The 19667-nt window shown below is 52.3% G+C and overlaps 1 protein-coding gene across 9 annotated transcripts in view; it reads right to left on the bottom strand.

Moving 5' to 3' along the window:
* SEMA4D (semaphorin 4D) overlaps window positions 1-19667 on the bottom strand; it is a 128069-nt gene that overhangs the window by 77987 nt on the left and 30415 nt on the right. For 8 of the 9 annotated variants that reach the window (XM_074395546.1, XM_074395547.1, XM_074395541.1 and 5 more), the window contains exon 2: window positions 9314-9379. The exons of the other annotated variant lie outside the window; for it this stretch is intronic. The gene's annotated coding sequence lies outside the window, so the exon portion shown is untranslated. The remainder of the gene's footprint in view (window positions 1-9313; window positions 9380-19667) is intronic. 9 annotated transcript variants of the gene reach the window in all.

Below are 19667 nucleotides of genomic sequence, written 5' to 3'. Positions count from 1 at the left end.
CATCCCCTGACCACGGGTAGAGCCAGGGCACTCACCCCCAAAGGAAATCCAAGCAGTAGGCAGGTCTCTGACACGAGGAGTTATCTTTTCACTGCTTCCCCCATACTAAACCTGCTTTACCTCGATTGCCCCGGACACTTTGCCTTTTAGAAATTATACCTAACACAGGCATAATTCTGTGTCCACCTGGTGGTCTCTGTTTTCCTGCTTCACCTGGGCCCCCCTCTCCACCTCCACAGCCTCTTCCCTGGCTGCCCCTGCAGCACAGCTACAGTGTACCTGCCTTTATCAAGCTCTGCCCAGGAGCCATAAGAAGAAACACAGGCAAACACACACCCACACGCGCAGGAGCCCTCCTGCCGTCATCACACACGGAGCATGCGAGGGGCCTCCTCCCAGCCATCAGCACATGCCCTGCAGCCGCTACTTACGGGATGTGGGCATGTGAAGAGATGAGCAGGGCCAGCAAGTGGGATGGAGGATCCCCAGTTGGAACCCAGTTCACAGGAGACCCTAAGAGACCACAGAGCTGATGTTCAATTCATCGGTCAAAGGACGGATTATTAACTAATTAGTGCTGGCACACTGGAAGGAAACAAAATTGTCCTCCCCAACCCCAAGCATATTATTTCATGATAAAAGCATTCTAGACACGTTCAAGAGTTTAATTCAAACACACAAAACAAAAAAACTCCTGCCAGAAAATCCCCAGACAACCCATGTAATCTTCTTAACAAATGCTAGGAGAAGAGAGAGACATATTTGACCATAAAATGAGTTAATCTGGATAGCAAATGATACAATAAAAGAAACTAGCCAAGAAGAGAATTAAGAATAAATGTTTTTTCCAAGCCGAAGAAAGAGGATCAATATCTATAACAAATCCAGAGTGCCTATAGATGGGCAAGAGAGGGCTGAATGTCACAACAGAACAGGCTCATAACACACAGCAGGCGACTCACAGGAAGATCCAAATGGCCACAGAACATTCAACAAGGACTCAACACCCACCAGGATCTGGGGTGATGCCATCAAGGCCACAAAGTCACTCTGCCCGTGAAGACTGACAAGTCCGTCTACAGTGTTTGAGGCCACTGCCAAGAGAGGGTGCTGGGAACAGGGAGCTCCCCGTGCTCAAGGGGAAAGGATGAACTACCGGATCTTTTCAGAAATGGATCTTGCAAGATGCATCACAGTGAAGAGACACACGCTCTTTGGACCATGAGTGCTGCTCCCTGAAACTTGTGCACTGAACGACAGCTCCAGAGCGCGGCCAGGGTGTTCACGGAAGCACTGTTTACGCTGCCTGCATGGTTTTCCGGCGGCAGCTCTCACCAGTGACCACGAACTGGGTGGCTGACAACAGCAGAAGTGTATTCCCTCACAGTTCTAGAGGCCAGAATTCTGAGATCAGTTTCACTGACCAAAATCAGGGTGTCAACAGGGCCACGCTCCCTCTGGAGGTCACAGGGGAGACTCCCTTCCTGGCCCCTTCCAGCTTCTGGGGGCTGCAGCGTTCCTTGGTTTGTGGTTCCTTGGTTAGTCGGGGTTCTCCAGAGAAACAGAACCAGCAGGATGTGCACAGGGAGAGACAGGGATTTATTATGCGCTCGGCTCACGTGATTATGGATCTGTCATCTGCAAGCTAGAGACCTGGGACGAGCCAGTGCCTCTGTTCGCAGGCAGTCAGGCAGGCGAAGTTCCCTCTGACTTGGGAAACCGGGTCTTTTTGTTCTACTGAGGTCTTCCACAGATGGGTAAGGCTGACTCACACTGGGGAGGGCTACCTTCCATCCCACCTTCTACTCCGCATGCTGTACACAGGCCTCAGGCGGGCTCCCTATCCACGCTCCCAGCCTCTTTCCAGCTCAGAGGTCTCCGCAGGCTCAGCTGGGGGTGCCATGCAGGACAAGTACTGAACCCCCAGCAGGAGACAGGATGAGACCCTCGTGTCCCAGACCCCCTTCCCTTCCAAGCCCTGCCATGTGTTCTAACCCTGCAAGTCTGTCCACCCTGCCTCCTGGGCCATGGCTTTCCTTAGTCTACCGATTCTCATGTCAGCCTCACCCAGGAACACCCGCACAGACACCCAGAATAGCACCTGACCACTTACCTGGGCACCCCGAGGCCCAGCCCAATTGGCAGATGAAATCCACCCTACACCCACCACTACTCCAGCCTCGTGCCCTCTGTGCCTAACCTCCTCTACTGCCTCTTAGAACACTTGGGAGTGCATCTGGGGTATACCAGTTAATCCAGAATCACCTCCCCATCTCAAGAGCCTCAACTTAGTCTCCCATCTGCAGACTCTAACTCCAAAGTCACACTCTCAGGTTCCAGGGGTTAGAACCTGGTTATTTTCAGGGGCATCATTTGGCCTACCATAAGGGACAAAACCAAAGAACAAAAAACCCTGAGATGGACTGAGTGGCTCTCAACAGGTCTGCTCCAAGGTCATGACCCCGCCCTGCCCAGCATGGACTAAAGAGGACAAGATGACGCACCATCCTATTTCCATCACGAACACCGCAGGGCCTCTCTCAGGCCACCAAGGAGGACAGAGAGGGGGGCTGCCTCCCAGGGCTTCTCCAGGGCTCCGAAGCTCCCTGCAAAAAGGAGCAGCTGCTTCCCCTTGACAGAGGTGTGGGACATTCTGGACCCTGGCAGCCACGCCTTCTAAAACAAGGCAGCAGCAGGAGGAGACTGAGGTGTGAAACGGTGGTTGTGTGCCAGGCAGGCTGCTGGGGAAGGAAGGTGCCTACCCTTGGGACCCGCTTTCTACTCCCCATGCCACGCTGCACCCAGGCCTCAGACGGGCTTCCTGCCCACACTGCGCCCAGCTCAGAGGACTCGAAGTCTCAGCTAGGGGTGCTCCTGTGGGACGAGCACTGCCCCCAAAAGACTGCAGGAGATGAGAGGAGACCCTCAAGTCCCCAGACGCCTTCCCTTCCAAGCCCTGCCATGTGTCCTACCCTTGCAGGTCTGTCCATCTCACCACCCAGCCCCACTGCAGACCACCCCTCCCGGCTTAGCCCAGCAGCCAGTCCGAACCGCCCACCCCACCTCCCAAACCACCCCTCCCACCACAGCCCAACAGCCAGTCCGAACCCTGACCCTCCACTGCATGCCGCCTGTCTGCCCCTCCAGTCTCAGTGGAGGCCCCCAAAGGCTGGCCTCTCCTGTGACCCTTGCAGGCCAGCATGGAGCAGGAGCAGGGACAGACATGTCTCTACCTGACAGTGAAGGAACAAGGGCATTCCGAAAAGGCCTGCCCTGGGATAGCTCCATGCCCCGGCTCCAGTCGGGACCCACCCTCGGGCCAGTCCTCACATGTCTCCCCAACTCCAGGCTTAGGTACCCCACAGCCTCCTCCCCACTAATAAGCACCTCAAGCTTCCCGTGTCCCCAAACCATGCTCCTCACCTCTCTTAAAGCTGAGACGCCTCCAAGAGAGCCCAGGCGGAAGCCCACGTAGAGCCCCCATCTTTCCAACGGCTCAGGCCAAACCCCAGTGCATTCTGTGCGCCCCAGCCCCCACCACAACCCGCCCCAGATCCAAGCTGGCAGCAGGTCTCCTGGATCCACCTCCAAATAAGCGTCCAAAGGAGCCCCTCCTCATCGACACTGCTGCACCATGCCCGCACCAGCACTGCTCTCCCAGACCACCTCATAGCCTTCTAACTGGGTGCCAGGCACCCCCGCCAGGGCCCATTTTCCCCAGAAGCCAGGGATCTTCCCCAACCCCCTCAAGCTCCTCTACCCACCTCTTCCTCTCCTGTCTCTGCCCTTCCTGACTTTGCCTTAGCCTACTGCCCTCCACCCCCACCTCAGTGCTCCCTGGACCCCCAAGACTCTCTCCCATCTGCCTCGGGGCCTTTGCTCCTTTGCTCCCCAGGCATACAGTGCTCCTCCCCATGCACAGGCACGGTGCCGGCCTTCGCTCCACCCATCGGCCCAGCTCCCCTACAGAACCAGTCTCATCTCCTTCTCTGCTTTATGTATTTATTTATTTGTATTTTATTTGTATTTATTTGTACAGGGTCTTGCTCTGTCACCCAGGTTGCTGTGATCATAGCTCACTGCAGCCTCAAATTCTTGGGCTTACGTCATGCTCTCGCTTCAGCCTCCTGGGTAGCTGGGACTACAGGTGTATGCCACCATGCCTGGCTAATTATATAGATAGATAGATAGATTGATTGATTTTATTGATTTTTTTTTTTTTGACACAGAACCTTGCTCCGTCACCCAGGCTGGATGGAGTGCAGTGGCACAATCCCGGCTCACTGCAATCTCCGCCTCCTAGCTTCAAGCATTGCCCTGCCTCAGCTTCCTGAGTAGCTGGGATTACAGGCATGCATCATCATGCCCAATTTTTGTATTTTTAGTAGGGACATGGTTTCACCATATTGGCCAGGCTGGTCTCGAACTCCTGACCTCGTGATTCTACCCATCTCGGCCTCCCAAAGTGCTGGGATTACAGGCCTGAGCCACCACACCTAGCCTAATTTTCTATATTTTTATAGAGATGGGCGGGGGGGTGTCTCACTATGTTGCCCAAGCTGGTCTCAAACTCGTGGCCTCAAGTGATCCTTCCAATCTCAGCCTATCAAAGTGCTGGGATTACAAGAGTCAGCCACTGCCCCTGGCATCTTTTTCTGCTTTATTTTTCCCCCTTGTAACTCTGATCATACATGACCTATTGATCTCCTTTGGGGTCCGTCTGCCCCAACAGCAGAAGGCTATTTCCTCTGCGAAGGCCCCACTGCCCAGGCATCCAGGACCCAGGGCAGGAGCTCAGTGAACTGGCATGCCAGGCCATGGAGGACCCACCCTGCCCTGGGTGATGTGGGATAGAGACAGGGAGGTAGGGTGTGCCTACCCAGACCAGCCAGGCTGCCCCAGCTCCAGGAATAGGCTGCTGTGGGGGCCGCAGCCCACCTGCACTCTGAGAAGCAGCAATCCACACAGCGGCAGCAGGGCAGACGTAAGACTGCAAGGCCTCATTCTGCACATGGATGAGAACATGTCAGACGCACCCAGAAAGCTATTCAATGAAAGGCTTGCTTCACGGGCTCCACTGGTGGGCATGACAGCATCGCCCACGTGTTCACTCTCTGCACAGAAAAATGGGCCCTTATGAGGGGTATAAATAGCCTGTCCAGATGTGGGAGTGCCTCAGGGGCTTTTCCCAGGACTCCAGTGTGTGTCCCTTGGCGGCTCAGATAGCAGCCCTTCAGTGAGACCCCGGGGGCTGCCAAAGCAAGTGCAGGTCAGGGCCTGAAAGGGTTATGTGGGAACCCTCCTCCCCCAGGAACGCAGGATGGGGCTCATCACACACCATCACTGGCCTGTAGGCTGAGCATGCCAACTGATGCATTCACAGTATAGCTGGGACACAGAAAATCAGCCGCAATCTGTAAGTCTTACCCAGAAAGCAAGGGAAACAGAAGCCCAGATAACACGGGGCCTTTTGGGGAGGGGTATGTTCACTGAAGCACGGGCCCGGGTGCCCTGCAGACGTCGTCTCAGTGGTCCCTGGTTATTTCGTAAGGCCCAGCAGGCTGTCTTGTAATGTCTGCATAAATGCAAAATTATAGCACTTAAAGCTGGCTAAAAATAACTCTCAAAGACTGATACAGTTGTTACCAGTCAGTAGCTCCCAACTACAGGGGTGAGGCCTCGACAGGAGAGGAAGTCAAATCCAAGGGCACCAAAGAGCAGTTTAGATCCCACATATACCAGGCGAGCCACAGGTATGATTTCAGATTTTCCTAGAAGTCACACTAAAAAAGTACGTTTTCTTTAGTAATATACATATACACACAGAGACAGAGACAGAGAGAGAGAGAGACAGAGACAGAGAGGGCGATACGGAATCTCACTCTGTCGCCAGGCTGGAGTACACTGACACGATCTCAGCTCACCGCAACCTCCACCTCCCAGGTTCAAGTAATCCTGCCTCAGCCTCCCAAGTAGCTGGGACTACAGGCGCGCGCCACCACGCCCAGCTAATTTTTGTATTTTTAGTAGAGATGGGGTTTCACAGTGTTGGCCAGGATGGTCTCAATCTCTTGACCTTGTGGTCTGCCCACCTTGGCCTCCCAAAGGGATTACAGGTGTGAGCAACCGCGCCCAGCCCTTTAGTAATGTATTTTGCCTAACCCAATACACATCCAAAATACAATCCATCTACACGTCTTGTACGCAGGTCATAAACATGGCAGTACATCTTGTCTTCTGTGTGCAAACCGTGAGTCGCTTGAGGCATCTCAGCCCTGATCAGCCACGCTTCTGGTATTCCGTGTCAGGTGTGGCGTCCAGCTAGGATACTGGACAGGTACCCTATGAGGCATAAGGAGGCAGTAGTGCCCACACAGCCACTGAAACGAGGAGGCGCTGTGGATCTGAGTGTGCTGAAGGTGTGGAAGCTTCTGGTTACTATAGATGAGGCCTCGGCCGTGGGAGCCTCCCGTGTGCAAGAGGCGGCTGGATGGTGCTAGTACCCTACGTGTCCTGTCCTGTTAAAAGCAGCTTTGGGATGCACAGCTTTACCATGCTTCCTCTGCACTGACCTGCTGCACTGTCTCTAGACTGCATGGCTTATCTTCAAAGCCAGGCTTCCGACAGGAAAGCTCACATCATTTATCATTAGTCAGAGCAATGCCGCGGAACCCTAAGAGCCCATCAGGGATGGGGTCCTGGGCATTTTCCAGGTACAGCCTCACAGGGCTGCAGCAGAGGACCTGGGACACCCTCCTGGGCCTCCTGAAACGTGCAGAAGTAATTAGCTCTCCTTTCAGTGTCATTTAATTAAACCTACTATCTTTTTGCTCTCAGCTCTGTGAGTCGTGGAACTGTACCTGCTAAAAATAAAGCCCAGCTCCTACGAACAGGGCTCCATCCCTGTGCAGGTGAAGCAATCCTGCCTCCAAGCCGTGGGGCACACTCTGACCCCAGGGAGGCTGGGCAATACCCACACAGCGCACTTCATAAAGACTACAGGTTGTTTTAATTTGAGAAAGAAGAGCCTTGCAGGTAGTATCAAAACAACAACCAAACTCAAAGGAATTCACTTTCTGCACTCAGAACTTCCCCCCATAAGCACATGCAAATGTAAGAGTTTAGGTCTAAGAAAAGAAATCACATGCAAGACACAGCATTGGATCCTGTGGCTCTATGACTCCCCCAGACAGATGTCCAAGCCAACCTGTGCTCCCTCCTCCGAGGACGCAGAGCCCTTTGCTGCCTGTCTGATCCCGTGCTTCTAGGGAAGCTGCTGGCAGGCGACGGCCCACAGGCCATTTCCAGCCATGCCCAACAGGCCTGCAGTAGGGACCACAGCAGCCCAGACCAGTCTAAGCCAGGCCTCCCGGAACCATCTGGTCCTGGCCCTCGCTAGGTAGACACACAGCCCTGATGGTCAGCTTCCTAGGGAGGCTGTCCTCTCACCAGGACCCTGCTTCACAGAGCCTGGCCCACAGTGGCACCAAGAACCACAATGCCTGCTTTGTTCCCACCCAGAGGCCGGCAAACTTGCTTGTATGGGCCACTTCACCCTGGAAAAGGTCCCTAAAAAGTTATTTTTGCTTCCACTTCAACCCAAGTTCTAGAATATATGTCTTAATCTTCAGTATGTCCTTTGCAAATGATCTCGTGTATGCGGACTCTCTCTGTGTGAAAGCTGCAGCCAGGAAGATCCCAGCCTGGGCAAGACCTGGAGGGCCGAGGTACCCCCAAGGCGTTAAAAGTCACAACCCAGCTTTCTAAAGGGGATGTAAGGACTTATACATCCTGCTTCTTACAGCAAAAGTCACATCTGGAAACGCCTTCTAACACAGACACACCTTCATCAACCTTTAATCCACGTCTCCAGGAGCGGCCACAAAAGTGGCATGCAAGTAAGTGGCTGAGGCTCCCCCAGCTTGGTGTGGCTGATAAGGTCAGTCCTCCCACCCCCGCAATTTCCACTGCCTCCTCTATTTCCACGACCAGATCTAGCAGGAGTGGGCCTTGTACAGGGGGGCCCTCTAACAGATCAAACAGAGCAGATTCTTCTGACGACCTCTTTTCTTCTGGCTCCATCTGAGCATGTACACAAGACAGAAATGAGAAGCCTGCACAGGTGGCTGATGAGCCGACGATGGTCCCTCCCAGGGCTGCCCAGGGTACCTCCCACATCCAGTGAACGTGTCAAACCACAGTCAGTGCCCCATGGTGAAGGCAGGTGTGAGGCTGGGGGCAGCATTCTGCGCAGGGTGAGTCCCACGGAGCCTGCAATCCTTCACAGCACAGCGACATGACCTGTGCCAGCCCAGGCCACCTCGGAATGGCAGAGGGTATAGCACCCCCAGCCCCGAGCTGACCCAGTGGAGCCCTGGCACAGGACTCCGCCCAGGCATGTGCCCAGCATGGGTGAGGAAGCACCGCCCCTCCAGGAAGCCGCCTGGGGCAACTCTGCCCCTTCACATTTACAGAAGAGGAAACTAAACCCATGAAGTGACGGGCCAGCCCATGGCCCAGGAGCCCTCCACGGCGGGCAGCCTGATCTCAGTAGTTGGGAGGGGATGGGGACAGGGCCAGAGAAAACAGGTGGCCTGGGTTATGGCCTACAACCACATCACTTCATCATGCTGTTCCTCCGTGGCCTCATCCGTGAGGGAAGGACAGTGCTCTGGAATCTCAGATAACACGGAGCCCCTTCTTCCACTCGGCACACACGAGGGGCAGGGGTGGAAGCAACCCTGCAGCAGCCCCAGGGGTCCCCCTCCACCTCACCCCAGCCCAAGCCACCGCCTTCCCCAGACCTCCCTGAACATGGGGCATGAAGGGTGTGAGCTAGTGGACAGAAGAGAAGCAACTGCCCACTGAAGACCCAAAGGGTCAGGTGAAAGACCACCTTCAACAACCCAGTATGAACTCCCAGGTGCACCAGCCCTCAGGGGACAGTCCAGGCAGGGGCACCTCCTCCACCTGAGCCCTTCCCTTCCTGCCAGGGAAGCCAGTGCTCAGGCTGGGTACTGGGCTCACCACCAAACGACCCGCACCCAGCATCGCCTCGCTCATGGCCTCCCCGGCCGCCACCCACTCTGACTTCTTTTACAGCCTCATCCCTTAAATGGACCCTGACCACTCCAGGCAGAACCACCTGAGCTTCCGGAGACAGGCCTTCCTCCCTCGCTCTCCAGACGCCTGCCTGGCAGGTCAACAGTGAACAGGCATCACTGCTAACAGAGGGGTGGAACACTGGCACAAGACCTTCTGAAGAGCCAATTCCAAAAGGAACCGTGGCTCTTGAGCGGACGCCATCACTTACCAAACGATCAGTGTTGTCAAACATTTCAGCATATGGTTTCTTTCTACTATCTGGTGTTAGCAGAGTCTGAAACAGAGTTAGAAAAGGGCGCATTTTAGCAAAATAAACTACCAGACTCCCTTGCGATATACATACACACCATTCCATACCCCAACCCTGTGCCAAAAATGTCCCCCAGGGACTGCAAGAGCATCGTCCTAGAGAACCATCAGTCACAGGGTACAGCTCACCTGGCCAGGTGAGACCAGAGGCAGCATCACAATTAAAAGATAAGGATCAGCAAGAACTGGGAGGGAGACATCATCCGCACCTTCCTTGACCTACCCATCTCTCCTCCCCTCTACTCCTGGCCAGGTGCCAATGTGGCAGAGTGTCTCCTTGGTATGGCACACAATCGCTGGGCATGAGCTCTAGGGCAGGAGGCACTCAGGGTGGGCCGAGGCCTTACCCAGGAACCCTGTGACCCACAATGAAGCCACAGTCAAGAAGGACACTGTAGCATAAAGCTCCCAATCAGTCCCTGATTTAAAATCACATGTGGAGACAATGTCAGTGCTAGTACTCAATATTTCAACACTTCTCAAGTTTTAAAATTAATTACATACTTAAAAACTAAGATCAGGGAGGAGACGGAGGGCAATGAAGAGAGGGAGAAGAAAAAAAGAACGCGAACAGGTATCAGAATTTGGGAGGGTTTTTCTTTTTGAGATAGAGTCTTGTTCTGTCACCAGGCTGGAGTGCAGGGGCACATTCTCAGCTCACTGCAACCTCTGCCTCCCAGGTTCAAGAGATTCCCCTGTCTCAGTCTCCCAAGTAGCTGAGATTACAGGTGTATGACACCACACCTGGCTGATTTTTGGTTTTTGTATTTTTTTAGTGGAGACGGGGTTTCACCATGTTGGCCAGGCGGGTCTTGAACTCCTGACCCAAAGTAATCTGCCCACCTTGGCCCAAAGTGTTGGGATTACAGGTGTGAGCCACCGCGTCCAGCCAGGAGGGTTTTTTAAATAACCTTAAAAGTAGGGGAGGGCTTACTAATGCCCCGCGTAGAGGAGAAACATGAAGCAACGCGCTGAGAAAACGCCAAGGGCTCTTTCCCTCCTCTACTGGCCTCTTGGAGCAGGAAGTGAGCATCACCAAGTCCCCACCCACAGGGCACACAGCCTCAAATGGCAAGTGAAGGGACAAGCTGTTCAATGTCATTGGTGATGAAAGAGACAAACTGAAGCAGGACGGCCGATTTCATTTTTGAGATGAGCAGTAGCTTACAAAGCTGAGCAACCACAGCCCGTGATGGGGTGGGGAAACCGGCGCCTGACAGTGGGGGACAAGACTCTGTGGCCACCTGACTGTGACCCTCAGGACGCTCCTGAATCACACTCCACTCGGACACAAAGCTACACCCATGAGGGTGCTTCCTGCATCGTAGCAAAGCCACGGAAACCCTCAAAGCCCATCCGCAGCTGACCAGGATCAAATAAAGAGCCTATCCAAATGCTGAAGTCTATGTGGCCATTACAAAGACAAGGAGGTCAGCCGGGCACAGTGGCTCACGGCTGTAATCCCAGCACTTGAGGAAACTGACCAGGGAGGATTGCTGGAGCCCAGAAGTTCAAGACAAGCCTGGACAACACAGTGAGATCCCATCTCTACAAAACATTAAAAAGTCAGCCAGGCATCATGGCACACACCTGTAGTCCCGACTGCTCGAGAGGCTGGAATGGGAGTAGTGCTTGAGCCCAGGATGTCAAGCTGCACTGAGCTATGACTGTGCCACTGTACTCCAGCCTGAACGACAGAGTGAGACTTTATCTCAAAAAAACAAATAAAACAAAAAACAAACGCTGAGGAGGTCACCTTGTGTGGAAAGGGAACTGCCCAAGACAGAATAAAAAGGCCGGCTGTGGAGGGGCAGCCAGGGCAAGCCCGTCACCCCATGGTGGCCTTACGTATGTGTGTGAATGGCTGCACAAGAAACATGGGCTCTTGGGAGGACAGTCAAGAGAGCAGTAACAGGTTTCTCATGCTGTGGAGTGGTCTGGGGATCAGAAGACAACTTGGTCCCTGCACTTCTGAGCTTCTGTATTAGTGACATTTTTACCCTGCACACCGCAACAGATTATGTGCCACAGTCACCCACAGAGCAGCATCCCCTTTTTCTTAGGTGGAACCTACAAATTTTACATGGTACATACAGCCTCAGGAAGGCCAACTCATGGCTGGTCACACAGTTCCCTTCCTGGGCCCCCCTAAAAGACTGCCTGCCACAGACACACCACAAACACACACCACACACATGCATACATGCACACAGACACCCTTCCATGCAAACATACATCCATCCACACTTACATGCACGCATATATACACCCATGCACACAGATACACCACACACACACACCCATGTAAGCAGACATACATGTATATTCAAAAAGTCACATAGACACATGCATACAAATGCATACATATACATACAAACATGCACACACACACATATATGCACACACAAACATACCCACATGCCACATTCACATACACACACAACTAATACACCTAAACACACACTCATATACACACAGATACATATACTCACATGGATACACATACACAAACACATACACACATACACAAACATATATCCCTTCATGTGCACTCATATACACCTACCTAAATACATGTGCCTACACACACATGCACACTCAAACACACACTCCACATGGTCCTCATCCTTGTCCCCAGGGAGCTGCAGTCCAGCATCCCCACTCACTCACACGCTGGGGAAAGAACCACCCCACTACTCCTCAGCAGCTCAGAGGCAGGTTCGGAGCCATCGCGGCCTCCTGGGGACCCCATGTGCCTCTGGTCAGTGGTTCTCACCCTGTGGCCTGCAGCAGAGCCCTGGCAAGGGTCTGAATGCCAGATCTCTGGGCCCTATTTGGAGCCCCAGTCCAGTAGCACTCTGGCAGGGCACCAAGAACATGCATTTCTAACAGGCCCTCCCGTGCTGCTGCTGCTGTTCCAGTGAACAGCGTCTGGTCCCTGGGGCAGCTTAAGGGAGTCAGGGTTTGGATGTGGCTCATTCATTCTGTCAGTGAATGCTTTTTGCTCCTTTTGTGTGCCAAGTTGCATCAAAAGTCCCAGGCCCTCCTGAGCATGCAAAGAAACAACCGGAGAAAGTCATTTCAGGGAGTGAGATGCTGATAGAGCAGGAACACATCGATGTGAGAAAGAGCCTGCAGGGGGGTTAGGGGAACTCTTACATTCCTGAGGGTCTCATCCTCCTGGAGGGATGGCAATCCCCCTGCAGACCCCAAGCCTCTTCCCTGCAGCTGCCCCTGCTCTGCCCCTGCCCAGCCCTGGGTCCTAAGCTGACCCTCGTCCTCCCTGCAGGCCTTAGGGGCTGCCCCTGTGTGTGGCAGGCACCTTCCTTCCCGTCTCCACCTGGCTCAAATCCCATCTACCTAGAAGCAGAGAACAAGGTCCCTAGCTGGTCAGAAAGGACCACACACCACAAGACCTAGGCTAAGATCTGAGGGCCCATGAGGCTAACACGAAGGAGCCCAGGCCAGCATCCAGTCACCACATAACAAGCTCTATTCTCTGCAAAACTCTGGGTGACAACTGTGACAATGCCAAGTGCTCCTAGAAAACAGCAGGAGGTAAGGAATCCCCTGCCCTCTGTATTGTAGAAACAGCCGCTACAAAAAAAAAAAAAAAAAAAAAAAAGCCCCTTTCCCACAGGACTGAGCTATGGCTCACGATGCCCTCATCCACCCAGGATAAGGACAGACACAGAAACCCGCCAATGCCTGCTCTGTACCCCTCCATGACCAGTGGCACTGTGCGCCCCCCGCCCCCTCCCGATCACTCACAACAAAATGCTCATCACCAAGCCCTGCTTCACTTCTCTCCTTCCCCAGGCCCCTCGGGCACCACGAAGCCAGCGAAGCCCCTCGGACAAATGGCTGGCCTCGGTAAGGCATCTTCTGACTCCACCACCTTCCTCCCACATCCCATCTCTGGTTCTTCTAAGCCTCATCTACACCACCCTACGAAGAAGAGCCCTTTGGTCTAACCTTTGAGACGCGTGTGATCTCATGGTCAGCATGCGGCCAGGCCCTGGCCCTACTGTGATAGTCCATGCCCTCCTTTGCATACTCCTAAGCCTCTTCTTACTAAGTTTGGCTTTGTTTTTTATTGGACAACTGCTTACCGATTATACACAACTTGAAATTCCAAAATGTGTCCCACACCCGTGCAATGGATGCACAGGTAAGAGCTTTGATTTCTGCCTCCTGGAAGACCAGTTACTCACAGGTTTAACGGAGGTACTGCCGGTTCAGGCCCACAGCTCATGAGATGGCTCAGGAATATGTCACAGATACCCCAGCCCCACATGCGCAGCTGCCCCCGGAAGCCACAGAGCAAGAAAAAAGGGGAGAAGCAACGCTTAACACACGGGCATCCTACACACCCAGGAGAACTCATGCCCTCCAGCACAGAACTCCACACACTGGGCATTTTGCGTAAGCCGCCCTCCTCCAGCAGACAGGCAGGGCTTGGCAGGGCCAGCTGAAGATGACACCCAGCCTCATATGTGGCCACCACACACGCCAAGGGGGAGGATGGAACAGGCGACCTGCTGTCCCACACACCCCACAAAGGAGACAGACAGCTCCCAGGGCAGACAACCCCACCACCTAATCCTACAGTCAAGCCTGGGGGTTCGGCAGGGCCCCTCAGTAGTCTCCTGAAGCCCTAAGGTCTCTTTTCTAAGATTACTACAAACTGCAACTGAACAAGAAAATGCGCACCTCCCTGGAGGTCAGAAAAATGCAGATTAAAGCAAGAAGCCACTCTTCCCCTACAAAAGCGCCAGAGAAAATAATTACAAGGCTGGCGGTGGTGTGGAGGTGTGAGCCCCTCCCTGCTGCCAATGGCTTTTCTAGCAAGCAGTATGCCAGGGCTATCAGGAATCTTACAAGGGTACCTCTTAGCTAGGGGCAATGAGCAGAAACTGGGGCGGCTAACTGCAACAAAATGTTTCACCCTATATACTCTTGACTCTGTGAAACTGAAAAATCCCCCATAGAGAGGAGCAGGTCAATATATAAAGCAGCAGATTGTATGTTTGAGTCTCGGATGGATGACTGTGAGCAAATGGCTGCAGTTCTGACTCCTGACTTCACTGAGGAGGCAACGGTGACTCATCACCCTCCCAGGACAGGTGTGGGCACACCAGGAAGGCTGCCAGAATCAACCTCCAAACATTTTTCTCCTCTACTAGGAGGGTAGCATAAGGATAGAAATCATGGTGTCCTAGACATAAGCCCCCAGAGTCCCGGGAAGCCTGAATCCTAGGGCAGATGTATATTTCTTGAATACAAATGGATAACGTTAAGAAGGCTAGGATGAGTTTTACCAACCTGCTTTTCCTAGGGATGCATTAAGCGTGGTTTGTGTTAAGAAGGGAAATTCTCAGACTTTGCTGAATCCCGTGGTGCTAAAATCATTTCCTCTCTGCCTGGGATGGTCTGCACACCCAGAAAGAAATGCCAGAAATCGCTCGGAGTGAATGCGTCGCAAATCCTTGAAACTTGATTTCTCCCAGGTATAGATCTGGGTCTGGCTAACTCAGTCCAAATTTCTCCCAGGTCTAGCTAACTCAGTCCAAAATTTAAACAAGGTGCTATTATAAATCATGGTAATTAAGATCATTATCTGTACATTAACTTACAATACAAAAGCCCACAAGGCTAGCTTCTGCAGAGAAGTCGGCTCCAAGGGAAGTGATCACCAATGCTTTTCCTTTATAATAACATTGATGTGAGCGGCAGCAGGCAACTGGCTATAAACTGTGAAAATGTTTTTTTCCTTGTGGCACGCTCACATAAGGAGAGCTGTGTTTTCTTTATAAAATAGGTTTTGGTTTTTTTTTTTTGGCAAGATGATGCAACGTTTTCAATTTGAAGGAGTAAAAATTCCCGAATACCAGTCTACAGCAAACAACTCAAAACAACAACAAACCAACAATATCTATTTAAAGCCGTCCCTGCCAGATGCAGTGGCTCATGCCTGTAATCCCAATACTTTAGGAGGCTAAGGTGGGAGGATCACTTGAAGCCAGGAGTTTAAGACCAGCCAAGGCAACAAATCCAAAGCCTGTCTCTACAAATAAAAAATAATTTGCTGGGTATGATGGCATGGGCCTCTAGTTCCAGCTACTTGGGAGGCTGAGACAGGAGGATCACATGAGCCTGGGAGTTTGAGGCTGCAGAGAGCTGTGATTGTGCCACTGCACTCCAGCTGGGAAAAAGAGCAAAGACTGTGCTGGGAAAAAAGGAGGGAAGGGGAGTGGAGGGGAGGGAGAAAGGGAAAGAGAGAAGGAAGAAGGGAAGGAAGTGAGGGAGGAAGGGAGGGAGGGAGGGGCATGTAAGAGAACACAGACAAGGAAAACAGAAAGGAAGGGTCTGCACCCTCTGAACACCAGAATGTCCCTTTCTAGTCCTTGAGCCAGACCTAGAAGGCTTCTGGCACTCTCTTCTCTGCATCCCACTACTTACTTTCAGGTTTCCAATGTGTTGAATTCAGACTGGGGAATACCAGATGGGGAAAATGGCAGACTCATGCCCTATTCGGGAATACTTCCAATGCTAATCTTCCCCCCCAAACCACCGGCTACTATATTCTTTTCAGAACAGTTGAATAACTGCTCCTTGCATTCACAGTGGGAAAGCCACAATGGAACATGCTTAACCCATCTTTTCAACCAAGCCCATTTCTCAGCTGAAAATCTACTTGAGGCTCACACCAGCGATGTTTTGTATGATCTGTCTGGTCCTCTTCACAGACAGGGGTCCACCTCCAGGTGCTAAATCTGTTCAGCAGGCCTACTTGGGGGCTTTCCGTGACCAAGTTCAACCTCTCTCTTTCTCATCCAGGTCATGACCAGCCCTTTGTTGCTGCTGCTTTTTCATTTTTGCAGCGGAGGTGGGAAGGTACCAAACTAATTAGCATCAACCGGTCTCCACAACACAAGCAATAAAGAACCAAATTGTGTTTAAAGAACCAAACGGTGGTTCTCTCTCGTAAGTGGGAGTGGAGTAATGAGAACACAGGAACACAGGGAGGGGAACATCACACACCAGGGCCTGTCGGGGGCTGGGGGGCTAGGGGAGGGATAGCATTAGGAGAAATAGCTAATGTAGATGACAGATTAATAGGTACGGCAAACCACCATGGCACGTGTATACCTATGTAACAAACCTGCACATACTACACATGTGCCCCAGAACTTAAAGTATAATAATAAAAAAATTTTAAAGAAAGAACCAAATGGTTGTCAACTAGAGCCAAGGGCTCAACTTCAACCCTTGCAGAAATGGGGGCAATTTCTTCACTTTCTACCTTAGACACATGCTTTTGGGGCTCTATGTGCTTTTTTTAAAAAAATTTCAGAATCAGAACACCAGTCAAAAATGGAGGGTGTGACTCACCTTCCCCACCCCCAAGAAAACTACCACAAAACCACACTGTGAGCCCGTTTCTTCCTCTCTTCTCTCCGATGCACGATGCTCTCAGGGGAGCAAGGACCGTTTCATTCTAATCATGTTAAAGATGTCAGGCCGGGCGCGGTGGCTCAAGCCTGTAATCCCAGCACTTTGGGAGGCCGAGGCGGGTGGATCACGAGGTCGAGAGATCGAGACCATTCTGGTCAACATGGTGAAACCCCGTCTCTACTAAAAATACAAAAAATCAGCTGGGCATGGTGGCTCGTGCCTGTAATCCCAGCTACTCAGGAGGCTGAGGCAGGAGAATTGCCTGAACCCAGGAGGCGGAGGTTGCGGCGAGCCGAGATCGCGCCATTGCACTCCAGCCTGGGTAACAAGAGCAAAACTCCGTCTCAAAAAAAAAAAAAAAAAAAAAAAAGATGTCAAATAAAAATGCTTAATTGTAAGTTGAATTATTTCACCAAGCTGCTACCTGTGAGAAAAAAGAAAAAAGGAACAGCTGGAAATCCTGCCTTCTGACCGGGGTTTCAGATGATGATAAACAGCTGGGTGGGGCTGAGGACCTCAGGGGCAAGGAGGGGCCACCACATAGTGACTCTGGCAGCAGGGTGCGGCCAGGCTGCCTCTGGCCACCTCCCCAGTGCCTGGGATCTGGATTGGAAAAGACAGGAGTTCGGCAATAAGGAGAGACCCCTCAGATGTGGGATGCAACACCCCAGCTAGGAAGGGCAGGGACGGGTCCTCTCCCTGCAAAGCCGTGGGGACGAGGAAGACGACAGAGACACTGAGAACAGAGTTCAAAACCCACTGGTCTCCCCAGAGTGAGGCGCCCCCAGGGGAAACTGACAGCAACTCAGGCAGTCACCGAAGTCAACCATCACAGAGGTGAGCGCTAGGCAAAAACCACATCCTCATTCTTTGGGTCCATTAGGAAATGGGCGGGTTGCAGGTGTCCTCAGCCTCCTCGGAACAGGGCTGGGTAAGTCTGAGTTACCGCATCGGGGGAGGGGGGAGAGCACCCCCAGGGCGAGGGTCCTGCCCCCGGCTAGATGCAAGCATATGCTAGCTCTAAATTATGGTTACCTTGCTTGTTTTATTTGGATGCATCTCTGTTTTTGACACCATGTCTTCTCTATAGCTGCAAACATCTCGCATGCTTTACAAAGCACCAAGCACATGATCATTAACCATTACTCACTGACCAACCTGTCAGGGGCAGAGAGGACCAGCCCAGGAAGGGGACACATTTCCACACATCACCCAAGAACCTCTCATACTGGTTCAGGCTTACAGACAAGACCAGGAAGATCCACGCCCAGAATGTTCCCCCCTGCCCTCCAGACCAGATTCTCACTTGAAAAGAGTGAGAGTGGCAGCATTCTGCGGAGAACACACAAGAGGGGCCTCAGCCCCCGGGAAACCAGCATCGTCCACCCATCCGGTGAGGATGCCGATGCTCACTTTAAAAAGAGCTTAGTCTGCTGTATCCGTGGAGAAGAGACAGGAGGGGCCTCAGCCCCCAAGAAACCAGCATCATCCATCCGGTGAGAATGCTCTCGGCTCAGCCCAGGGGTGATGGTTACTAATGGGTCACTTAAAAAAAATGACCATGCATTAAAAACATTATTAAATCATCACTCACAAGAGAGCCAAGGAGATGTCACAATCACCTCAGAGGAGAATTCAAAGAATCACAAAATGACATGGGGTTGGCTGGGGGAATGGGGATTGAGCCATGATGGATTGAAAATTAGAGGGGCTTCCTTTTGGGGTGCTACAAATGTCCTGCAGCTACATAGAGGTTGTACAACATTGCGAATGTACTAACTGCTATGAAACTGTTTACTTCAATATGATTAACTTTACGTTATATGAATTTCACCTCAAGAAAAAAGTAATACAGAGTAAAAGAATATTGACATGGATTTCCAATGGACACAATACCAGCTTTTTCCATGGGAAGCCAATTGTCTCTCCAGGAGGCTGAACCCATTTGCATGTCTAGGGACAAGGATTATTCGCATTGCCTTCAGATATCTACGACCATAGAGCTGTACAAAGACAGGTGAGCCCTGGGCAGCCCCAGTGCTCCATTCAAAGGCTGCTTATGCCCAAGTCCAAGGCGGAAAAAGGAGGAGATGGAGTCCACAGATTTAGGACACCAGCTTCAGCCAACGGTGAAGTGGATGGTGTGGAATGAGAGAAGCCTGGAGATGGTGTCAGGAGTAATGCCTGCATTTCTTGGAGGCAGGGAGGAAGGTGGGCTCGCTGGTGTACTGGGGCTTGAGGAGATGGTCCACCGTGTGGCAGAGTGAGAAGCTGAGGTGGCCGAGGAACCACGGAGGAGTGGGGCCACGTAGGGTGTACCCTGGGCAGTCTGCAGCCCTGGGCTGGCTGAGGGCTTCTGCAACATAGTGCCACCACTGCTGGGGCACACACCAAGGGACCAGGCACACGAAATGCTCAATGACATGCACAAACAAAATTTTCCCTGACTCATACAAAAAACAGGGTGATCACGCCACTCTGAGTATACATGCAATGATGCGGACTCATTTTCAGAAACAGTCTTTTTCTTTCTGCCAATCTGGAATTCTTTCTGGGCTCCTCAAACACCTCTAAGAATCCATGACATCAGAGAGGGAGCTGCCTGGGGCCTTTCCCTTCTGGCTTTCCCCAGGTGTCCACACCTACAACACCTGGGAGACACTAACTCTCACAGGCCCCCTGAGCACATGCTTGACCGCTCTCCATATGTACGGAGAACTGCCCACGACTTCCGTGGAACTGCCCACTTTTCCGTCCAACCACACACAGTGCATCGTGGAGGGAGCACACGGCTC

The sequence above is a fragment of the Saimiri boliviensis genome, chromosome 2, assembly GCF_048565385.1.
Source record: "Saimiri boliviensis isolate mSaiBol1 chromosome 2, mSaiBol1.pri, whole genome shotgun sequence".
Classification (NCBI taxonomy): domain Eukaryota; kingdom Metazoa; phylum Chordata; class Mammalia; order Primates; family Cebidae; genus Saimiri; species Saimiri boliviensis.
Note: the sequence above shows the minus strand (reverse complement) of the source record. Positions and strands in the feature narration are given on the sequence as shown.